General features: G+C 43.0%; 1 long non-coding RNA gene across 1 annotated transcript; it reads right to left on the reverse strand.

The window, feature by feature from the left end:
• Window positions 1-1223: 1223 nt before the first annotated feature.
• LOC117676173 (uncharacterized) lies at window positions 1224-18233 on the reverse strand. The gene is made up of 3 exons (XR_009623265.2): window positions 18131-18233; window positions 4054-4228; window positions 1224-1446 (listed from the first exon to the last, which is right to left on the reverse strand). It is a non-coding gene; the product is annotated as an uncharacterized LOC117676173 (long non-coding RNA).
• Window positions 18234-18249: the final 16 nt, after the last annotated feature.

The following is an 18249-nucleotide window of genomic DNA, read 5'->3' on the forward strand; positions in this document are numbered from 1 at the left end:
GAAATCTTATTCTGTTCACCGCCCTGAGTCCTTCGGGAGAAGGGCGGTATAGAAATTCAATAAATAAATAAATAAATAAATAAATTTCAGGCAATGGACATGGATATTTACACAGCTATTTTTATAAACAATTCCAACTATTAAAGATTCTTAACTGATAGAATCAGTAACCATAAAGGTAAGGCAGCTTTGATGTATGTACTGTAGTATCTATGTGAACGACACATAAAAAGTGATTGGAAGAATAGAGTATTGCCAGTATTTTTATTTCAGTACCCTGGACAGTTTTTCCTCTGTCCTGCAAACTTTGCATTGTCACTGGTTCATTTTTCTGCAGCCCCATAGAGATATCTGGCAGGCTGCATTTCAGATGAATAAAATAATATGCAAAATAGACATATGTTACGATGTTTAATATTGCACGTGCAGAATTTAAATTTTCCTGGTGAATAATTTTTGACTTCGTTAATTGTTTTTTTTTTTTGCACTGTAAACAGCCCCCCCCCACATCTGTTGTTTGCTTTTTCTTCCAAAAAGCAGGAAAAAAATGCAGTTTGTGCTGACAAACCTCTAAGTAAGCAGGTAAAAATGAAATGCTACAAGGATGAGGAGGCAGAGAGGAGACGGCGCGCAGATTCTTTGCTGAGCCATGCTGCTCTGCTGGCGTTCTCGAAGGAAAGGTTTTTTTTTTTGCTGGTGCAAATGCAAAACAAGCTCTACCAGGACTGAGATTTTGGCAGCCAAAGAACAGGAAGGTCAAACGGCTTGCCAGAGGTCATCCATTGAGTTGAGTGTCTTTGACAGGACAGCAGCCAAATTTCCCACCGTCTCCTTGTCCTGATCTGTTGCCTGTTGGCTTTTTAACGCAGGACTAGGTTCTCTTTTGAGTCGTATTTCTTTCCTCAAGCAAACTATTTTTATAGAGTTTTGCAGTAACTTAATATATCCTGCAATGAAAGTCAGAGGGAGATATTGATGGCCGCCTTAGCATATTTTGGTGCAATGCCAAGAACACCCCCGGGGGAAAGGCAGTTACTCTGCTTTGGTGGAGGGTTCCCACATTCTCAATTCTCCTGGAAAGGTTGCTCCTTATTAATACGATGCCATCGTTCGGTACCTTCCATCTTGCCATCCCCCAACAGCACATGTTCAAAAGCAGAAGCGAAGGGCATCCATCTTTTACCACAATTTAACCACAGGGCTTGTTAACATGGCCTGCTTAAATAAAACCATCTTACTTTATTTTCAGGACCTGATCTTTGTCAGTGACAAAAGCAACACCGAAGAGGAGCATTTATTCAGCATTAATGAATTCAAATAAATCATCGGTTGACTTTATTAAGTAATGAGTTATTTAATTAAGAATGGAGATGGATGGAGATAGATAGAACTCTTTTACGGGAGGCTCGGTTTTCCAGACCCTTTTTATCTTCTCTTGCGCCAATCCTGTTGAAATAAATGGTAAAGTAAATATAAATAAATAGTAAATAGACCTTGAATTATTTTTAATATGCTTCTAGTCGCCTCACTTTTAATGTTGGAATTTAAGGACGCCTTTTTCTTTTTCCAGATTCTTTTATTCCTTTTTGTTCATCCAACCTCCTTCTTTGCTGATTGTCCCTTGTATATCAGATAACAGGGGGGGGGGGAAATGAAAACTGCCAAATGATATGCTAAAAACAATAGCCGATATCTAGACTGGTCAACTTGAATGTTAAACTAACTTTACTTAGAGCGCATTGCCGATTTTGACCTCGATAAAATTATTCATGCCTGCAAAAGTCCATAACAACATTAAGCACCGTTTACTTGCAGGGTTTTCTTCTTGTCTTCATTTTTGTGAATTAGCTTTTATTAGAGTTTGATGGCAAGCACTGCAAATGCAAAACAGAAAGTGTGCAGGAGAGATATTGCTGTTGTTTTGGAGCACCAAGAATCTGTGGGCCAAAGTAGATTTTTTTCCCCCAATAATGCAAACTAGCTGTGCTAGGATTTGTCTTCTGGAACCTGAATGGTTATTTCTTGCTATCGAATCTGCTTACTTGACTAAATCCAGTTTTGTTGCTAATATTCTAACGAATACCTAGGACGGTTTTTGTAATGTACAATTATCTGTTTTTTATCTTCACAGCAACTATGCAAATGTTGAAAAGCAGCAGCTTGCATGTTGCCTGGTCACCAAAAAGGGTTAGAAGACTTCAGCTCCTGGTTTTCTGTGGGTCCAATGAGTGACTTTGCATTCCTGGTGAGCATTTTATTCCTTGGACCCTCAGACCCGTTTTCAGATTCTTCAAGCAGCTGCTCCCAGTGCCATTTCCTCCCTCCAACATACAGATAGTCCCCATCTTACGATTGCAATGGAGCCCAAAATTTATGTTGTTAAGTGAGATAGTTGTTAAGTGAATTTTGCCCCATATGTTAAGTGACTCACCGCAGTTGTTAAGTTAGTGACACAACTTCTGAGTGAATCTGGTTTCCCCAATGACACTGCTTTTCAGCACTGCAACCGTCATAAATATGAACCACTTGCCAAGTGTCTGAATTTTGATCACATGACCATGGGGGAGGCTGCAATGGTCCTAAGTGTGAAAAATGATCATAAGTCACTTTTGTTTCAGTGCCGTTGTAACTCTGAACCCTCAGTAAATGAACTGTTGTAAGTCGAGGACTACCTGTATAGAGTAGTTTCAGCTGTTTCAAAGTGCACTCAAAAATGTGACCTACGGGGAGTCTTCACACTTAAAACCATCACAGCATCCTGTAGTTACGTGACCAAAATTTGGGCAGTTGGCAACCGGCAGATATTTATGATGGTTGCAAAGTGTCCCAGGGTCATGTGATTACCATTTGTGATCTTCCCAGCTGGCTTTGGACAAGCAAAGTCAGGGAAGGAAGCTGGATTCACTTAACAACGGCAGCAACGTGCTTAACTGTGGCAAAAAAGGGTGTAAAATTGGGTGTGCCTCACTTAACAACCACCTTGCTTAGCAATGGAAAGTCTGGCCCCAGTTGTGACCATAACCTGAGGACTGCCTGTACTGATCCACCTTGGGAATAGCTATTTTTATTTACACAGCAACAAGAAATCTGGAACCTTGATCTAGAACAGGGGTGTCAAATTCGATTTCATTGAGGGCCGGATTATTTATTTATTTATTTATTTATTTATTTATTTATTTATTTATTTATATGCCGCCCTTCTCCCGAAGGACTCAGGGCGGCGAACACAAGTTAAAAACATACAATGATAAAATAATAAAATCCCGTTAAAACCAAATTAAAATCAATAAATAATAAAACCCAAGAATCAGCATCAGCCCATTCGTTGGAATAGCCAAGTCTTCAGGCCTCGATGGAAGGAGCAGAGATCCAGGGCCGTCTGGAGCTCGGTGGGTAGTTCGTTCCAAAGGGTAGGGGCGCCCACAGAGAACGCCCTACCCCTGGGCGTCGCCAGACGGCATTGCCTGGTCGACGGTACCCTGAGGAGAGCGGCTCTATGAGAGCGGACAGGACGGTGGGAAGCAGGCAGGCAGGAGATGGTCCTGCAAGTACCCCGGGCCAGCACATCACTCGTATCGCGAGTGCCTGTGGTGGCCCCAGTGCTATGGCAGCAAAAGCGGGCTCCTGATGTCCGTTTTCGGCTGCGACAGTCTCCTGCAACCCCCTGTCAGCGAAGCACTGCAGCAGAGGCACCGTGGGCCCGTCCTCCGCTGTTTCCAGGGTGGCCCCATGGGTAGGATTTAAGCACTCCGTGGGCCAGGTCCAGCCTGCGGGTCTTGAGTTTGACACCCCTGGTCTAGAAGAAAAAAGATGTTTGGACACCATTTCACTCTCCACCTCATTTCCTTTGGTTCCTGCAAGAGATTAAATCCCATGGGCACCAATTCAGCAGCTCAAAGGAAGAAGACCGAGGAATCAAGTATGCATCTTTTTGATATCTGTTATTTTTCCAAGGGACAGGTTTCGGAAAGGGCTGAACGCAGCGAGATTTTGGAGATAGAAAATGTCCAGCTGAGATTTACAGCTTCAGCCTGATTAAAAACTTGTGCTTACCTGGTGGCAAAATCCAGAGTCGCGATGTCTTCGGATCAAAGTGGGTCCTTCCCCCCCCAACTCGCATATTCTTCCATTTGGGAGGGGGGGAAAGCAGGAAACCATCTTGGCATCTATTCTAGGCCATAATGAAGACAGATGGTTTACCTGGCACTCTCTCCTTCCTGCCTTCTGTCTGTGGGACAAGCAGATCATGAGCCAGGAGGTGGCATGGAGGCAGGTCATTCACCCCACCCCCCACCCCCACCCCACACAGACAGTTTGATCTCCCCTGGGAGGGTGCCCTGAAAGGGAGGAAAAACAAAAAGAAAAAAGAAAACAGGAGGCAGAAAAGCAGCAGCTCGTGCCAAAAAGAGACGTCATGGTGAACTGTAGTGAAAATGGAGACTTGCTTTTCTGTGCTGCTGCCGCTTTTTAAGCCACTTTCTTGCTGTCTAGCCAGGAATCTGCTCTCTGTGTTTAGAAGCACACAATGGGCCACTTCCAAGAGTTTATGTTCCTTTTATTACATTAGGAAGGTGCCCTTTCCCATTTAGGTTTTACTCAGTGCAAGTCTTAACGGTTTGAAAAGAAGGGGCCTTGTGAAGGTAAAAAAAAAAAATAGAAATAGCCCTTATATCAGACCAAAGGATCTTTGGACATTCTGCTAGGTCCAGAGAGCTGGGTATAAAAGTAGATCTCGCACCACTGGCTTGGAGAGGGTTACTGCCTTCGGATCTGGAACATAAGAGCCTTGGTGGCGCAGCAGACTAAAGTGCTGTTAAGTAGCACCAGCTGCCTGCAATTACTGCAAGTTCAATTCTCACCAGGCTCAAGGTTGACTCAGCCTTCCATCCTTTCGAGGTAGGTAAAATGAGGATCCGGATTATGGGGGCAATAAGATGACTTTGTATATAAAAGAACACCGCTAAGGGGGCCTGAAAGCCCTACTAAGCAGGTATATACAAAAGGATGAAGGCTATTGCTTAACGCATTGTAAGCCGCCCTGAGTCCCCGGAGAAGGGTGGCATATATAAATCGAACTAATAAATAAATAAATAAATATTCATCATCGCTAGAAATCATAGATGAAAAAGACAGTTTGGGAGAAAAAAATGAACTCTGGAGTGACCTTGAATTTCAAACATAGGAAACTCTCTTCTTTTTTTCCCCTTTGTTCCCATTGTAAGTTATTTTGATGAGTCAAGCCCTGTCTCATCATCAGAATAACGGGCTTGGAAGGGACCTTGGAGGTCTTCTAGTCCACCCCCCCGCTCAAGCAGGAAACCCTATCATTTCAGACAAATGGTTGTCCAATGTCTTCTTAAAAACCGTCGCTCATTTGATGGGTTTCCTGTCCATTGCATTTTTTTCCTGCCTGGACCTTGAGACCGGAACACACGCAATCCAGGGTTATTCCTTGAGTTTAGATCCAACCCTTCATCTTCCCTGCCAGTCATGCTTCCTGTGAGCCAATGCAGGAGATGGTTAATATTATTTTGAAAAGCGTGATTCCGTGCTTCGTGGGCTTGCTATCATTTTAAACTGATGAAAATATTGGGAATTTTGGCAGCATGTTATGGACCCTGGCACCAAATGGCTGCCTCTTGGGCTTCGTTTTTATCTCCTAAGAATTCCTATGTGGAACCCAAGCAATCTTAACAAGAAAGTAATGTTAGAGAGTGGTGATTGGTTTTCTTTTAAAAAAAGCATAATTTTTAAATTTCTAATTTAAAAAAAAAACTGTAAGGGGAGCAGGGAGTCTGGTAGACACCAAGAAGGAACCAATGAACCAAATTGATGCCACTGGGCACTTCGTAGGAAAAATTAGCCCTATAAACTAAAAAGTAACAGTATTGTAGGGTTGGGTTGGCTTTTTGTTTGTTTGTTTGCAAAGAATGAAAATGGGCCTTCATAAAAAGTTTGTTAGGGATTCTAGATTCTTCCTTCAAGCTCTTCCCTGAATTTGTTCGGTTTCTTTTAGTCCGAAGAATCCTGTCTCAAATTTCAGGAAAGATGATGGACAAAGCTGGGAATGATTCAGCCATTGGACATCACCCCATGAATACCACACTGGGTTTCCATTGGCTCTTTCACTCCTGCCCCAAACCTCAGATTTACGCCTCCAGGAAAACAGTGGAAGAGCTGCTCTTTGTGAAACGATCCAGAAATCACTGCAGCAAATTAACTCAACCTTCCTCCGCCTGGGTTTGGATTGCAGCTGCCCGAGTCTTCAGACAGTTAATCCAACCTCTGTCAGGCTTATTGGCAGCTGCCTAAAAGTGAGCCCTTTCCATGCGTCATGCTCACAGTTTTCTTTAGCAAGATTTATTGAAAGGGATGGCACGGGGGTTACAAGCATTTGAAGAGCTGAACTGTTTCTCATTAGAACTAATCTCTCCCCATATATGTTATGGCAAGACTTTATGTTTCTCTTTCTGGATGGATTGGCAAGGACTTTTCACCAAGCTGGCAGCTGACTGTTTCTATAACTGCCTCCTGAATCTTGGAGACCTGGATGGAGGCCGATCATCTCGATCAATTATTCCTCAAAGCTTTCTAATTTGATAAGTTCCCTTTTTTCCCCTACTCAGGCAAAAATTGAGTGAAATCAGCTGCATGGAGAGCGCAGAGCACAGAATGAATATTTTGCATTGGGTCTCGGCACCTAAATCTAATATAAGTTATTTGATTTGAATTCTTTGGATTAGTAAGGAGAGATTAGCTGTGAAGGAGACCAGATTGTTATTCAGTATTATTAATGATGTTGTCTATTCTTAGATTCCCGCAAACTAGAAAACTAATACATTTTGCTTATTGGAGGAAAAGGGTGGGTGGGTGTGGGGGAGAAGCACGGAGTAATCTAACAAATATATAAATTCTTTAAAGTATTTAATATGTGTTAAGAAGACAGCATGATAAATTCAATATTGAAAAGCAATATCAGGTTTACAATTATTTGCCATTTATCATCACTGATTGCGCAGACAGTATCTTATTGAGAAGGATAAAGTGATTCATAAAGAGGATTCTGGTGGAGAAGAAAGAAAATAAAAACAGGAGAGAAGACAGATGCAATCTACGCATCTCTTTGCTACCATTTTCACCAAACCATTATTTGTTCTTCCAAAGAAACAAACGGTGTCTGGATTTTTTGTGTGTTTCTGTGTAATTGCTTGCACTTGGATATTAGAGGTATGATGAATTTATTAAGGGTGGTCCAGGCACAATTTCTGAGCAGTGTCCTGACAGCAGATTTTTCTCCAAAGATCTGATTTTCCATTTTCAGCGGTAAACAGAGACAGCTCTCCCAAATCTTTGCCTTCAAGAACTGATTTCTTTGAAGGTTACCTCTCTCTCTCTCCCCCCCCTCTCTCTCACACACACACACACAAAACTGGACCTGGCAGAAGACAAGAAAATTCTGTTTCTAATTCATCTGTGATGTTTTTTGAAATGCTTCTTGTTAAAAGTTTTCTCACTGGTGTAACTTTGGCTGAAAGGGCAGATGTGTTAAAACCACTGCATACGAAGTTCTGTTAGTTTTCCAAATCATGTGAGCTGAACCTTTGTGGCATGTAAAGGAGGATTTATTGATTTATGTGATACAAGAATATACAGAATAACACAGCTGGAAGGGATCTGGGAGGTTTTCTAGTCCAACCCCCTGCTTAAACTGGGAGATCCTATACCATTCCAGACAAGGGGCTGTCCAGTCTCTTCTTGAAAGCCTCCAGTGATGGAGCACCCACAACTTCTGGAGGCAATTAATCATTCCACTGATTAATTGTTCTCACTGTCAGGAAATTTCTAGGTTGATAGAATAGAATTTTTTTATTGGCCAAGTGTGATTGGACACACAAGGAATTTGTCTTTAGTGCATATGCTCTCAGTGTACATAAAAAGAAAAGATACATTCGTCAAGAATCATAAGGTACAACACTTAATGATAGTCATAGGGTACAAATAAGCAATCAGGAAACAATATCAATATAAATCGTAAGGATACAAGCAACAAAGTTATAGTCATACAGTCATAAGTGGGAGGAGATGGGTGATAGGAATGATGAGAAGATTAATAGTAGTGCAGACTTAGTGAATAGTTTGACAGTGTTGAGAGAATTATTTGTTTAGCAGAGTCATAGCGTTCGGGAAAAAACTGTCCTTGTGTCTAGTTGTTGTGGTGTGCAGTGCTCTATAGCGTCGTTTTGAGGGTAAGAGTTGAAACAGTTTATGTCCAGGATGCGAGGGGTCTGTAGATATTTTCACAGCCCTCTTTTTGACTCGTGCAGCATACAGGTCCTCAATGGAAGGCAGGTTGGTAGTAATTGTTTTTTCTGATACTTCTGATACTATCCTGCCTTCAGATGCTTTGGAGAATAGGTTGACCCCCCCTCTTCTTTAGGACAGCCCCTCAAATATTGGAAGACCACATAATTGATGAAGTAATAGAATGGCAATAATGAATTATTTAAGTCAATATGAAGAAATGATAAAATGTTTAAGAATTGAAAATAAGACCCAGAAATAAGTTTAATATATGAAATTGTAGTAGTCGGAACATTTGGGTGAAGATATATATTTAATAGGTTTCTACTAATATGTTGAATTGTATTATTTAGAATAGCTGATAAAAGAATAATTGGTGATTAGAATAAGAGAATTTAAGGAAATAATTGGGGATTGTACTATGTTATGTGAATTTAAATTTAGGGGTTCAAATTTTAAGGAGGGAAAAGAAAAATTGAACTATAATAGGATGAGAAGTTAAGATGAAGGGTAATATTGGTTTCTTAAAATTAGAGAGAATAAATGCTATGAGAAAAATTGAACATATAAAATTGTGTTAAAGATGAACAAAAATCTGTACAAATTTAAGACCGGGCCAATATTCTGTTTAGAAAAGATGTATTGTATGTTTGTGTGTTTAAAAAATAAAAAAACTTTACCAAAAAAAAATATTGGAAGACCACTATCATGTCACCCCTAGTCTTTCTCTTTGTTGGCCTAGACACAATTCAATTCAATGAACTTCAATTGTTCAGGTCTTAGTCTAGGAAAAATTTTGGGAATCTGAACTGAATCTGCACATAACCTACCTAGCCCACATGTAATGCGGATGTACATGTCCCTATGTAGAACAAGCACATAAATCAAATTGGTGGCCACCAATTTGGTGCCTGATCAAAGCCACACCCTCTTTTTAAGCGCTTCTAAAAAAAGAAAAAGCGATACGGGGGTTCAGTGGCTAAGATGCTGAGTTTGTCAATGGAAAGGTCGGCAGTTCAGCAGTTCGAATCCCTAGTGCCGCGTAACGGGGTGAGCTCCCGTTCCTTGTCCCAGCTTCTGCCAACCTAGCAGTTCGAAAGCAGGTAAAAAATGCAAGTAGAAAAATAGGGACCACCTTTGGTGGGAAGGGAACAGCGTTCCATGCACCTTTGGCGTTGAGTCATGCTGCCACATGACCACGGAGACATCTTCGGACAGTGTTGGCTCTTCGGCTTTGAAACGGAGATGAGCACCGCCCCCTAGAGTTGGGAACGAGTAGCACATACGTGCGAGGGAATCTTTACCTTTACCTTAAAAAAGAAGAGGGCTTTGATCATGCAATTGTGGCTGCCATTTGACTTTTTTGACATGCACACACACACACACTTGTTTTCCCCAGGGTTGAAATTGAAGAATTCGCCAGGAGATCGTACTTGGCACTTCCAACATATTTTTTACAGCCCAATGATAGATTTCCTTGCCTGGAAATGTTCCATGAAACTTCCTCAGTAATAAGGGTGCTTAGAATCAGGGCCAAATCATCACTCTGTTGACACCATGTTAAGCCACAACAGGTTGTGTTTGTTTTTCCCTGAACCCGGCCAATTGAAGTTTATTTAACAAATGAATAACAAGCTACCTATCAGTCAGGGTTTTGATGGAATAATTTAGCATATTTAGGAAACTGCCATTTAGATCAACTGTGGGAAAGGAATCAACAACCCAGCTGGTAGATTTTATGTTTTTCCTCCATGAGTAGAAATGGATTTTGATCGCAAAAGGTTCCAGGAAGGAAGGGTTAAGCTTTGCTGCACTTACCCTAAGACCCTGTTCCTCTTCTCAGCAAAAATAGCCATCCTGATTTCCCAGCAGTATTACCACGTGCCTGCTAAAGGGGAGAGATTTTCCTTCTTGGGGTCTTTTTCTGGAGCAGATATTGATTGCTGATCAGTGGATTATTGAAGCCTTAATTTTAGATGTTGTGCTACAGCAAATGCCAAATGGGTGCATGGAGGTTTTGTGATCCAGGGTTTAAACAATGGCTGTGTTTGCAAAAAATGTTGCAGAAAAAGCTAATCCCTGCAATAGCAGAAACTGCTTGGCTGGTATTTAAACTTGGTTCGTTGTGTGGTGCTTAGCAGGTTGGGCAAACTCTGATTCATTTAGGATTCACTGCGTCATGCCAGCCAGAGCATGGGTTAATCCAGTCACCAGGTTAAATGCATTATGTGAACACGGCCTCTAGCTGACATGACCGGGTCATTTCAGACAGCCATGGCTAGTTGATCTTAGGTCTACCATCCCAGCTTTATCATACGGCTGCCGCATAACCACAATCTTTGGCTCCTTCTTCAAATTTTCTGCTTGGCGAAGACCAGGATAAGGAAAGAAAAAAACACAACACCCCCCTCCCAAAAAGACGTTACCCCTAAGAAAATAGAAAACCTAAGCACCAATTCATATTGGAGTGCAGGTAGTGTTGTGGTTCGCCAGCAGCCTGCGGAGCTGGCAGCAGAGTCGGACAGCGATGAGGCTGAGGAAGAACATGGGCCAGTCCTGGAGGCTGGGGAAGGCCCTGATGAGGGCTCTGGTCGGAGGCAGAGATGGGGCCAGGGCCATCGGGGAGTGATGTGCGGACTCCAGAGCCTCCAGAGGCTGACAGCAGAGAGGCAGAGGAACAGGAGGAGCCTGTTCCTAGTGCACGCATGCGCAGAGCTGCCAGAAGGCAAGAGCAGCTAAAGCAGAGAGGACGACTCAGGAGTAAGGCCAAGAGATGAGATAAGGCTTAAAAGACCAGCAATGGCTCTTGCGCTTTGTCGGAAAACAACATTGATAGTCTTGCTGCACTTATTTCTTGTTGGTGTCTTCTGCTTTTGAACTTTTGCCTAATTATACCAAGGTTGGTGATTAGACTGAAGAATTTGTGTTATGAAGAATTTGTTTTAATTTGGACTATGCTGAGAATGAGTTAATTCTCAGCTGTTCTAATAAAGTCTGTTTGTTTTGGAACTGTTTGCGTCGATTACTACCTACTTGGGCCTGGGTCACAACAGGTAGACCTCGACTTACAACAGTTCATTTAGAGTCTGTTCAAAGTTACAATGGCACTGAAAAGAGTGACTTATGACCATTTTTCACATAACCATTGCAGCATCTCCATAGTCATGTGATCAAAATTCATACACTTGGCAACTGGCTCACATTTATGACGGCTGCAGTGTCCTAGGGGTTATGTGGTTACCTTTTGTGGGCGTTTTTGACCAGCAAAGTCAATGGGGAAGCCAGATCCACTTAATGACAATGTTACTAAACTTAATAACTGGCAAGGAAGGTTGTCAAATAGGGCAAAACTCACTTAACAACTGCCTCGCTTAAGCAGCAGAAATTTTGGGCTCAAATTGTGGTTGCAAGTCGCGGACTACCTGTATTATTTTGCAAGCGTTTAAATTCTGCGGAAGTCTTTAAATCTTTTAAAGCCGTATATGGAAACAAAAAGGAAAGGAACTCTTTAAATCCCCCACCTCCCTTCCCATGATGAGACTCTCCCAAGGTTAGAGCATCTGCAGAAATGTTTCCCATCCATTAAATCTTAGTGGTGGGCTGTGAAAGTCTTTCCTGAATGAGCTCTTTAAGGTTGCACCGATTCAGAAAGATGCCCTTGAGATAACCTTGCCCTGACACGCAGCCAGTGCGAAATATTCTGGGGGGCTGTCTATAAGCAACCAAGCAGCCGCCTCATGCACCAGCTGAAGCCCCCCTCCTCAAAGTGTAGTACAGGAGTTTCGTATAGATGCAGCCAAGCAACGGCAGGCATTGCAAAATGGCTTTTTTAAAAAGATATTTAAAGAGCTGTTTGGTGGTCTGAATTTCCTCTGGCCGAGGAAACAAAAGCTCCTAAAAGCTAATATATTTATTATTGCAGACATTTTTGTCCTGTGTAATTCCTTAAATTATGGATGGATACCCTAGAAAGGTGTGAGTCTTTAACAAGATGCTTCCCTCCACCCCCAATGGATTAATACCTTGCCCCAAGAGCCTGGCGTGGCAGACGGTTGAGAAAATGGTTTTGGCAAACTCTGGGGGCATCCCACCGGCTCGTGATAATGGAATATCTCCCATGCTGTTCCACGTCTCCCCAGGAAAAGCCTTGAGGAATTGGGGATGAGGTGTCATTGCGATGCAACTCAGAATTATTCTTGTTGGAGGGATTTTTTTTTTTTTAAAAAAGAAGGAAGATCAAAGTTGCTTTCTACTATCTTTCTCCTTTTCATAGCAGGAAAGGAGAGGAAGATATAATTAATGAGATCAGGGTTCTTTTAACCTTGCATGTAGAGGGGCTGTCCTTTGAACCTACTGTGGTTTAATCCAAAGGGTGAATCCAGCATAAAGGTCTCACATCTGTGGAGTCTTTGGTGCTCTTTAAGGTTATTTGTTGGCTTGCAGAGGTTAACTGGACGGTGCCCTGATGATGCCCTGATGGAGCACTGATGATGCTATCTAGTTGGGTCATGAAATGTCCGCAAGAAAAGAACCGAGCTCAGAGAGCATCAAGGACACCAAACTTCTCTTCCTCCTCCTCTCCTCCTCCTCTCTGCAAACCTCACTCCCTTCTGCCCCGTTTCCCCAAAAATAAGACCCAACCGGAAAAGAAGTCCTAGCATGACTTTTCAGGATGCTCGTAATATAAGCCCTAAGCCCTCCCAAAATAAGCCCCCGTTAAGATTGTCAGCCAGATGGGTGCATTTAGTACCGTATTCCCCCAAAAATAAGATCTAACCAGAAAATAAGCCCTAATGCCATGATGGCGAACCTATGGCACACATGCCACAGGTGGCGCATGGAGCCATATCTGTGGGCACGCGAGCCTTGCCCTGGCTCAGCTCCAGCGCACATTCACGTGCTGGCCAGCTGATTTTCAAGCCTTGCGGTCCTACCGGAAGTTGGGAAACAGGCTGTTTCCGGCCTCTGGAGGGCCTCTGGGGGAATGGGGAAGGCTGTTTTCGCTTGTCCCCAAGCTCCAAGAAAGCCTCTGGAGCCTGAGGAGGGCGAAAAACGGGCCTACCGGGAACCTTTTTGCTGTTGGGTGCCAAAAGCGGAGAGAAGGGGTGGGTCGCGTGTGCATGCACGGGGGGCATTGAATTATGGGTGTGGGTGCACGCACGCATGAACCCCCCCCCGCGCTCCCCCCATTTTTGGCACGTGACAGCAAAAAGGTTAGCCATCACTGCCTTAATGCATCTTTTGGAGCAAAAATTAATATAAGACCCGGTCTTATTTTCGGGGAAACACGGTAGCACTGGTGATGTTACCTCATCTGGTAATGAAATGTCTGCAAGAGAACAACCAAACTCCCAGAGCACCAAGGACCTCACAATTCAACCCTGAGTTTCAAAGATTCTCCTCTCCTCTCCCCTTATTTTCTTTTTTCTTCTGTGTATTTTCTCTCCTCTCCTCTTCTCTTTTCTCTTCTCTCCTTATTTTATTTTTTCTTCTGTATATTTTCTCTCCTCTCTTCTCCTCTCCTCTCCTCTCTCCTTATTTTCTTTTTTCTTCTGTGTATTTTCTCTCTTCTCTTCTCTTTTCTCTTCTCTTCTCTCTTCTCTCCTTATTTTATTTTTTCTTCTGTGTATTTTCTCTCTTCTCTCTTCTCTTCTCTCCTTATTTTCTTTTTTCTTCTGTGTATTTTCTCTTCTCTTCTCTTTTCTCTTCTCTCTTCTCTCATTTTATTTTTTCTTCTGTGTATTTTCTCTCTTCTCTTCTCCTCTCTTCTCCTCTCCTCTCCTCTCCCCTCTCCTTATTTTCTTTTTTCTTCTGTGTATTTTCTCTCCTCTCTTCTCCTCTCCTCTCCTCTCCTCTCTCATTTTCTTTTTTCTTCTGTGTATTTTCTCTCTTCTTTTCTCTCTTCTCTTCTCTTCTCTCTTCTCTCCTTATTTTATTTTTTCTTCTGTGTATTTTCTCTCCTCTTCTCTCTTCTCTTCTCTCCTTATTTTCTTTTTTCTTCTGTGTATTTTCTCTTCTCTTTTCTTTTCTCTTCTCTTCTCTCATTTTATTTTTTCTTCTGTGTATTTTCTCTCTTCTCTTCTCCTGTCTTCTCCTCTCCTCTCCTCTCCTCTCCCCTCTCCTTATTTTATTTTTTCTTCTGTGTATTTTCTCTCTTCTCTTCTCTTTTCCTCTCCTCTCCTCTCCTCCTCTCCTCTCCCCTCTCCTTATTTTCTTTTTTCTTCTGTATATATTCTCTCTCCTCTCTTCTCCTCTCCTCTCCTCTCCCATTATTTTCTTTTTTCTTCTGTGTATTTTCTCTCCTCTCCTCTTCTCTTTTCTCTTCTCTCCTTATTTTATTTTTTCTTCTGTATATATTTTCTCTCCTCTCTTCTCCTCTCCTCTCCTCTCTCCTTATTTTCTTTTTTCTTCTGTGTATTTTCTCTCTTCTCTTCTCTTCTCTTTTCTCTTCTCTTCTCTCTTCTCTCCTTATTTTATTTTTTCTTCTGTGTATTTTCTCTCTTCTCTCTTCTCTTCTCTCCTTATTTTCTTTTTTCTTCTGTGTATTTTCTCTTCTCTTCTCTTTTCTCTTCTCTCTTCTCTCATTTTATTTTTTCTTCTGTGTATTTTCTCTCTTCTCTTCTCCTCTCTTCTCCTCTCCTCTCCTCTCCCCTCTCCTTATTTTCTTTTTTCTTCTGTGTATTTTCTCTCTTCTCTTTTCTCTTCTCTCCTTATTTTATTTTTTCTTCTGTGTATTTTCTCTCCTCTCTTCTCCTCTCCTCTCTCCTTATTTTCTTTTTTCTTCTGTGTATTTTCTCTCTTCTCTTCTCTTTTCTCTTCTCTTCTCTCTTCTCTCCTTATTTTATTTTTTCTTCTGTGTATTTTCTCTCCTCTTCTCTCTTCTCTTCTCTCCTTATTTTCTTTTTTCTTCTGTGTATTTTCTCTTCTCTTTTCTTTTCTCTTCTCTTCTCTCATTTTATTTTTTCTTCTGTGTATTTTCTCTCTTCTCTTCTCCTGTCTTCTCCTCTCCTCTCCTCTCCCCTCTCCTTATTTTATTTTTTCTTCTGTGTATTTTCTCTCTTCTCTTCTCTTTTCCTCTCCTCTCCTCCTCTCCTCTCCCCTCTCCTTATTTTCTTTTTTCTTCTGTATATATTCTCTCTCCTCTCCTCTGCTCTCCTCAAGAAACAATGGTTAGAAACTAACCAAAGAGAGAAGCAACCTAGAATTAACGAGGAGGACAATTAACCAGTCGAACAGCTTGCCTTCAGAAATCATGGGCGCTCCGTCACTGAAGGTTTTTAAGAAAAGACTAGACAGTCACTTCTCTGAAATAGTATAGGTTCTCCTACTTGAGCAGGGATCTGGACTAGAAGACCTCCAAAGTCCCTTCGAGCTCTATTTTATTGTTTTCCGATCTTTTCCCCAGGCTTGGAGAGCATTTGATGTTCAGAGAAACCTGTTCAGAGAAAGGGCTGAGCTTTTGCCACGTGCAAAGCCTCCCTCATTGCCCACGAGAGTCACTTCTCCTCTTAGTTAAAGCACTGAGCGTGATTTCCCAGGAGGACAGAAGGGGAAGGAGAAGGAGGAGAAGAGAGGGGCTTCTTGTCAAGAAGAGGCCAGATCTTTGCTGCATTTTTAAGATAATCTTTTTCTGGAGTTTTCGAACCTTCTCTTAAACAGCTTGGCGTGGGCCACCCTCTTTTTATACCCGCTTCCTTTTCTCATTGTAGTAATTTTATTCCTTTGTATACCTAAATTACCATTTGTATATACCACTGCATGATTATTAGATCAAGGGCAAACAAATATTTTTTAAATAAATAACCCTTTCCCCCCCCACAGTGCTCTCATTGTCAGGAATCAATTTTTCTTAGTTTGAGATCATTATTACCTATTGTTAAATAAATATGCTACAAATGTTCTCAATGCACTAAGTAAAGAACAGCTTCTCCGCTTTATTCTCTTTCTTCCACTTTTGGAACCGGCTGTAACTTTAAAAAAAAAAAAGAAGAAGAAGAAGACGCAGGGGGAGAGCAAAAGCCCTCACCACAAGTTTTCTTCTCATAGATCTACATTTGTTTTTAATATTCTAATGCAAATAATAAAGAAAAGCAATTAGGCTGCCTCTTGTTTATTCAATAAGCCATTGCTAAATTTCAATCAATATTCAATGGCTTTCCATCCTTGCTCTAATTTAATCAGCAGTCACTTATTTATTATTGATGTTATGAGTTAAGAAGTTTGGCGTTTTTGTTTTCCAAGGGGAAGGTAAATTAAACGTCTTCCACCAAACCCAACACCCCAAAACTTGCTTTAAACCTCGGGACAAGGCAGAGGAGGAACCACAACGGCAGAGGCAACTGGCAAACCGTGGCCACATTTGCGATCGATTCTCCTGGCGTGGACAAGGAGCCAAATTGATCACGCCACCAGTGGCAGAAATCAGGCAGCCAGCCCCCTCTTGCTCCGCCGGCTTCCTGGGTGCCTAATTCATCATCCAGAGAGCCAGATCTATAAGGCGAATCTTGCACGGATCGGATGATCGTGCCTTGCCTGCTGGTTTCTCACTCCAGCCTTGTGTCCACCCGACAGGCAGAATTTGGGGATCAATAAAAAAGGAAGGGGGGGAGGGGGGCACTGAGTTTTTGGGGTGCAGGCAAGCAGAGGCAGCCGGCCTTGACTTCAGCCATGTGTGGGTCAAGGATGGGCCCCATCCCTGCAGCGAGTGGGCATTTTTTATTTTTATTTTTATTTTTAATTTGATTTGTATGCCGCCCTTCTCCGGAGACTCAGGGCGGCTTACAATGCGTTAAGCAATAGCCTTCATACTTTTGTATATTTATACAAAGTCATCTTATTGCCCCCACAATCTGGGTCCTCATTTCACCTACCTTTGAAAGGATGGAAGGCTGAGTCGACCTTGAGCCTGGTGAGATTTGAACTTGCAGTAATTGCAGGTAGCAGATGTAAGTGGATGTTAATAACAGTGCTTTAATCTGCTGAGCCACCAGCAGTGCACTGCCGAGTGTGGAAAAGTGTGAACAAAAAACTCAGACATTTAATAAAAACAACCTGGGGGGGGGAGAGAAAGAGGGAGTCGACAGAGAAGGGGGCAGCGGGGTCCCTAGCTTAGAGAAGCGGGTGGCAAACAGGACCGCGTGGCTCTATCTGCAGCTTTGCTCCAAGCGCCAGGTAGACTGCTTCTGTCGCTAGAAGCCCGACTATGGGGGCATTTCTTTCTCAGACGCTCCATTCTCCCCTGCCACAGGGAGCCAGCCTTGGCCCGAGCACATTTCCTTGGGGGTGGGGGTGGGAAGCCCTGTTGCCTGCCTCTCCCAAGCCCCCCGACCCACGTCCTCTCCCTCCCACGGGGGTCGAGAAAATCCGGACGGCCGCTAAGAGCCTGGTGGCTCAGCAGACTAAAAAAGCATTGCGATTAAGACCAGCTGCCTGCAATTACTGCAAGTTCAAATCTTGCCAGGCTCAAGGTCGACTCAGCCTTCCATCCTTTCTAAGGTAGGTAAAATGAGGACCCGGATTGTGGGGGGCCATAAGCTGACTTGGTATAAATATACAAAAGGATGAAGGGTATTGCTGAGCACATTGTAAGCCGCCCTGAGTCTCCGGAGAAGGGCGGCATATAAATTAAAGCGAAAAAAAAAAAAAAAAGAGGGGGGGGGCAGCCTTCTTGGGGTAGCAGGAGGGAGCCGCGGCGTGGGGGTGGCGGGCTCTGCCACGCGTGGGAAGGGGGTCGCGGGAGCTGCGGCTGCGGCGCCTCCTGGCCAAAAGTTCTGCTCCGCAGAGCGGCGGCGATCGCCCGTCCTTGTCGCAGGACTTAATCATTTATTACCTGCAGTCTCCGGCACGGCCGAGGTGCGACCGCCGCCTGCAAGCGCTCCTCCCCCGGCTGGCGGGCGGCGCTCTGCAGACGCTCAGAGGCGCTTGCCTTCCCCCGGCGGCGGGGGCGGG

The sequence above is a fragment of the Pantherophis guttatus genome, chromosome 13 (genome assembly GCF_059756535.1).
Source record: "Pantherophis guttatus breed Tessera chromosome 13, ASM5975653v1, whole genome shotgun sequence".
Classification (NCBI taxonomy): domain Eukaryota; kingdom Metazoa; phylum Chordata; class Lepidosauria; order Squamata; family Colubridae; genus Pantherophis; species Pantherophis guttatus.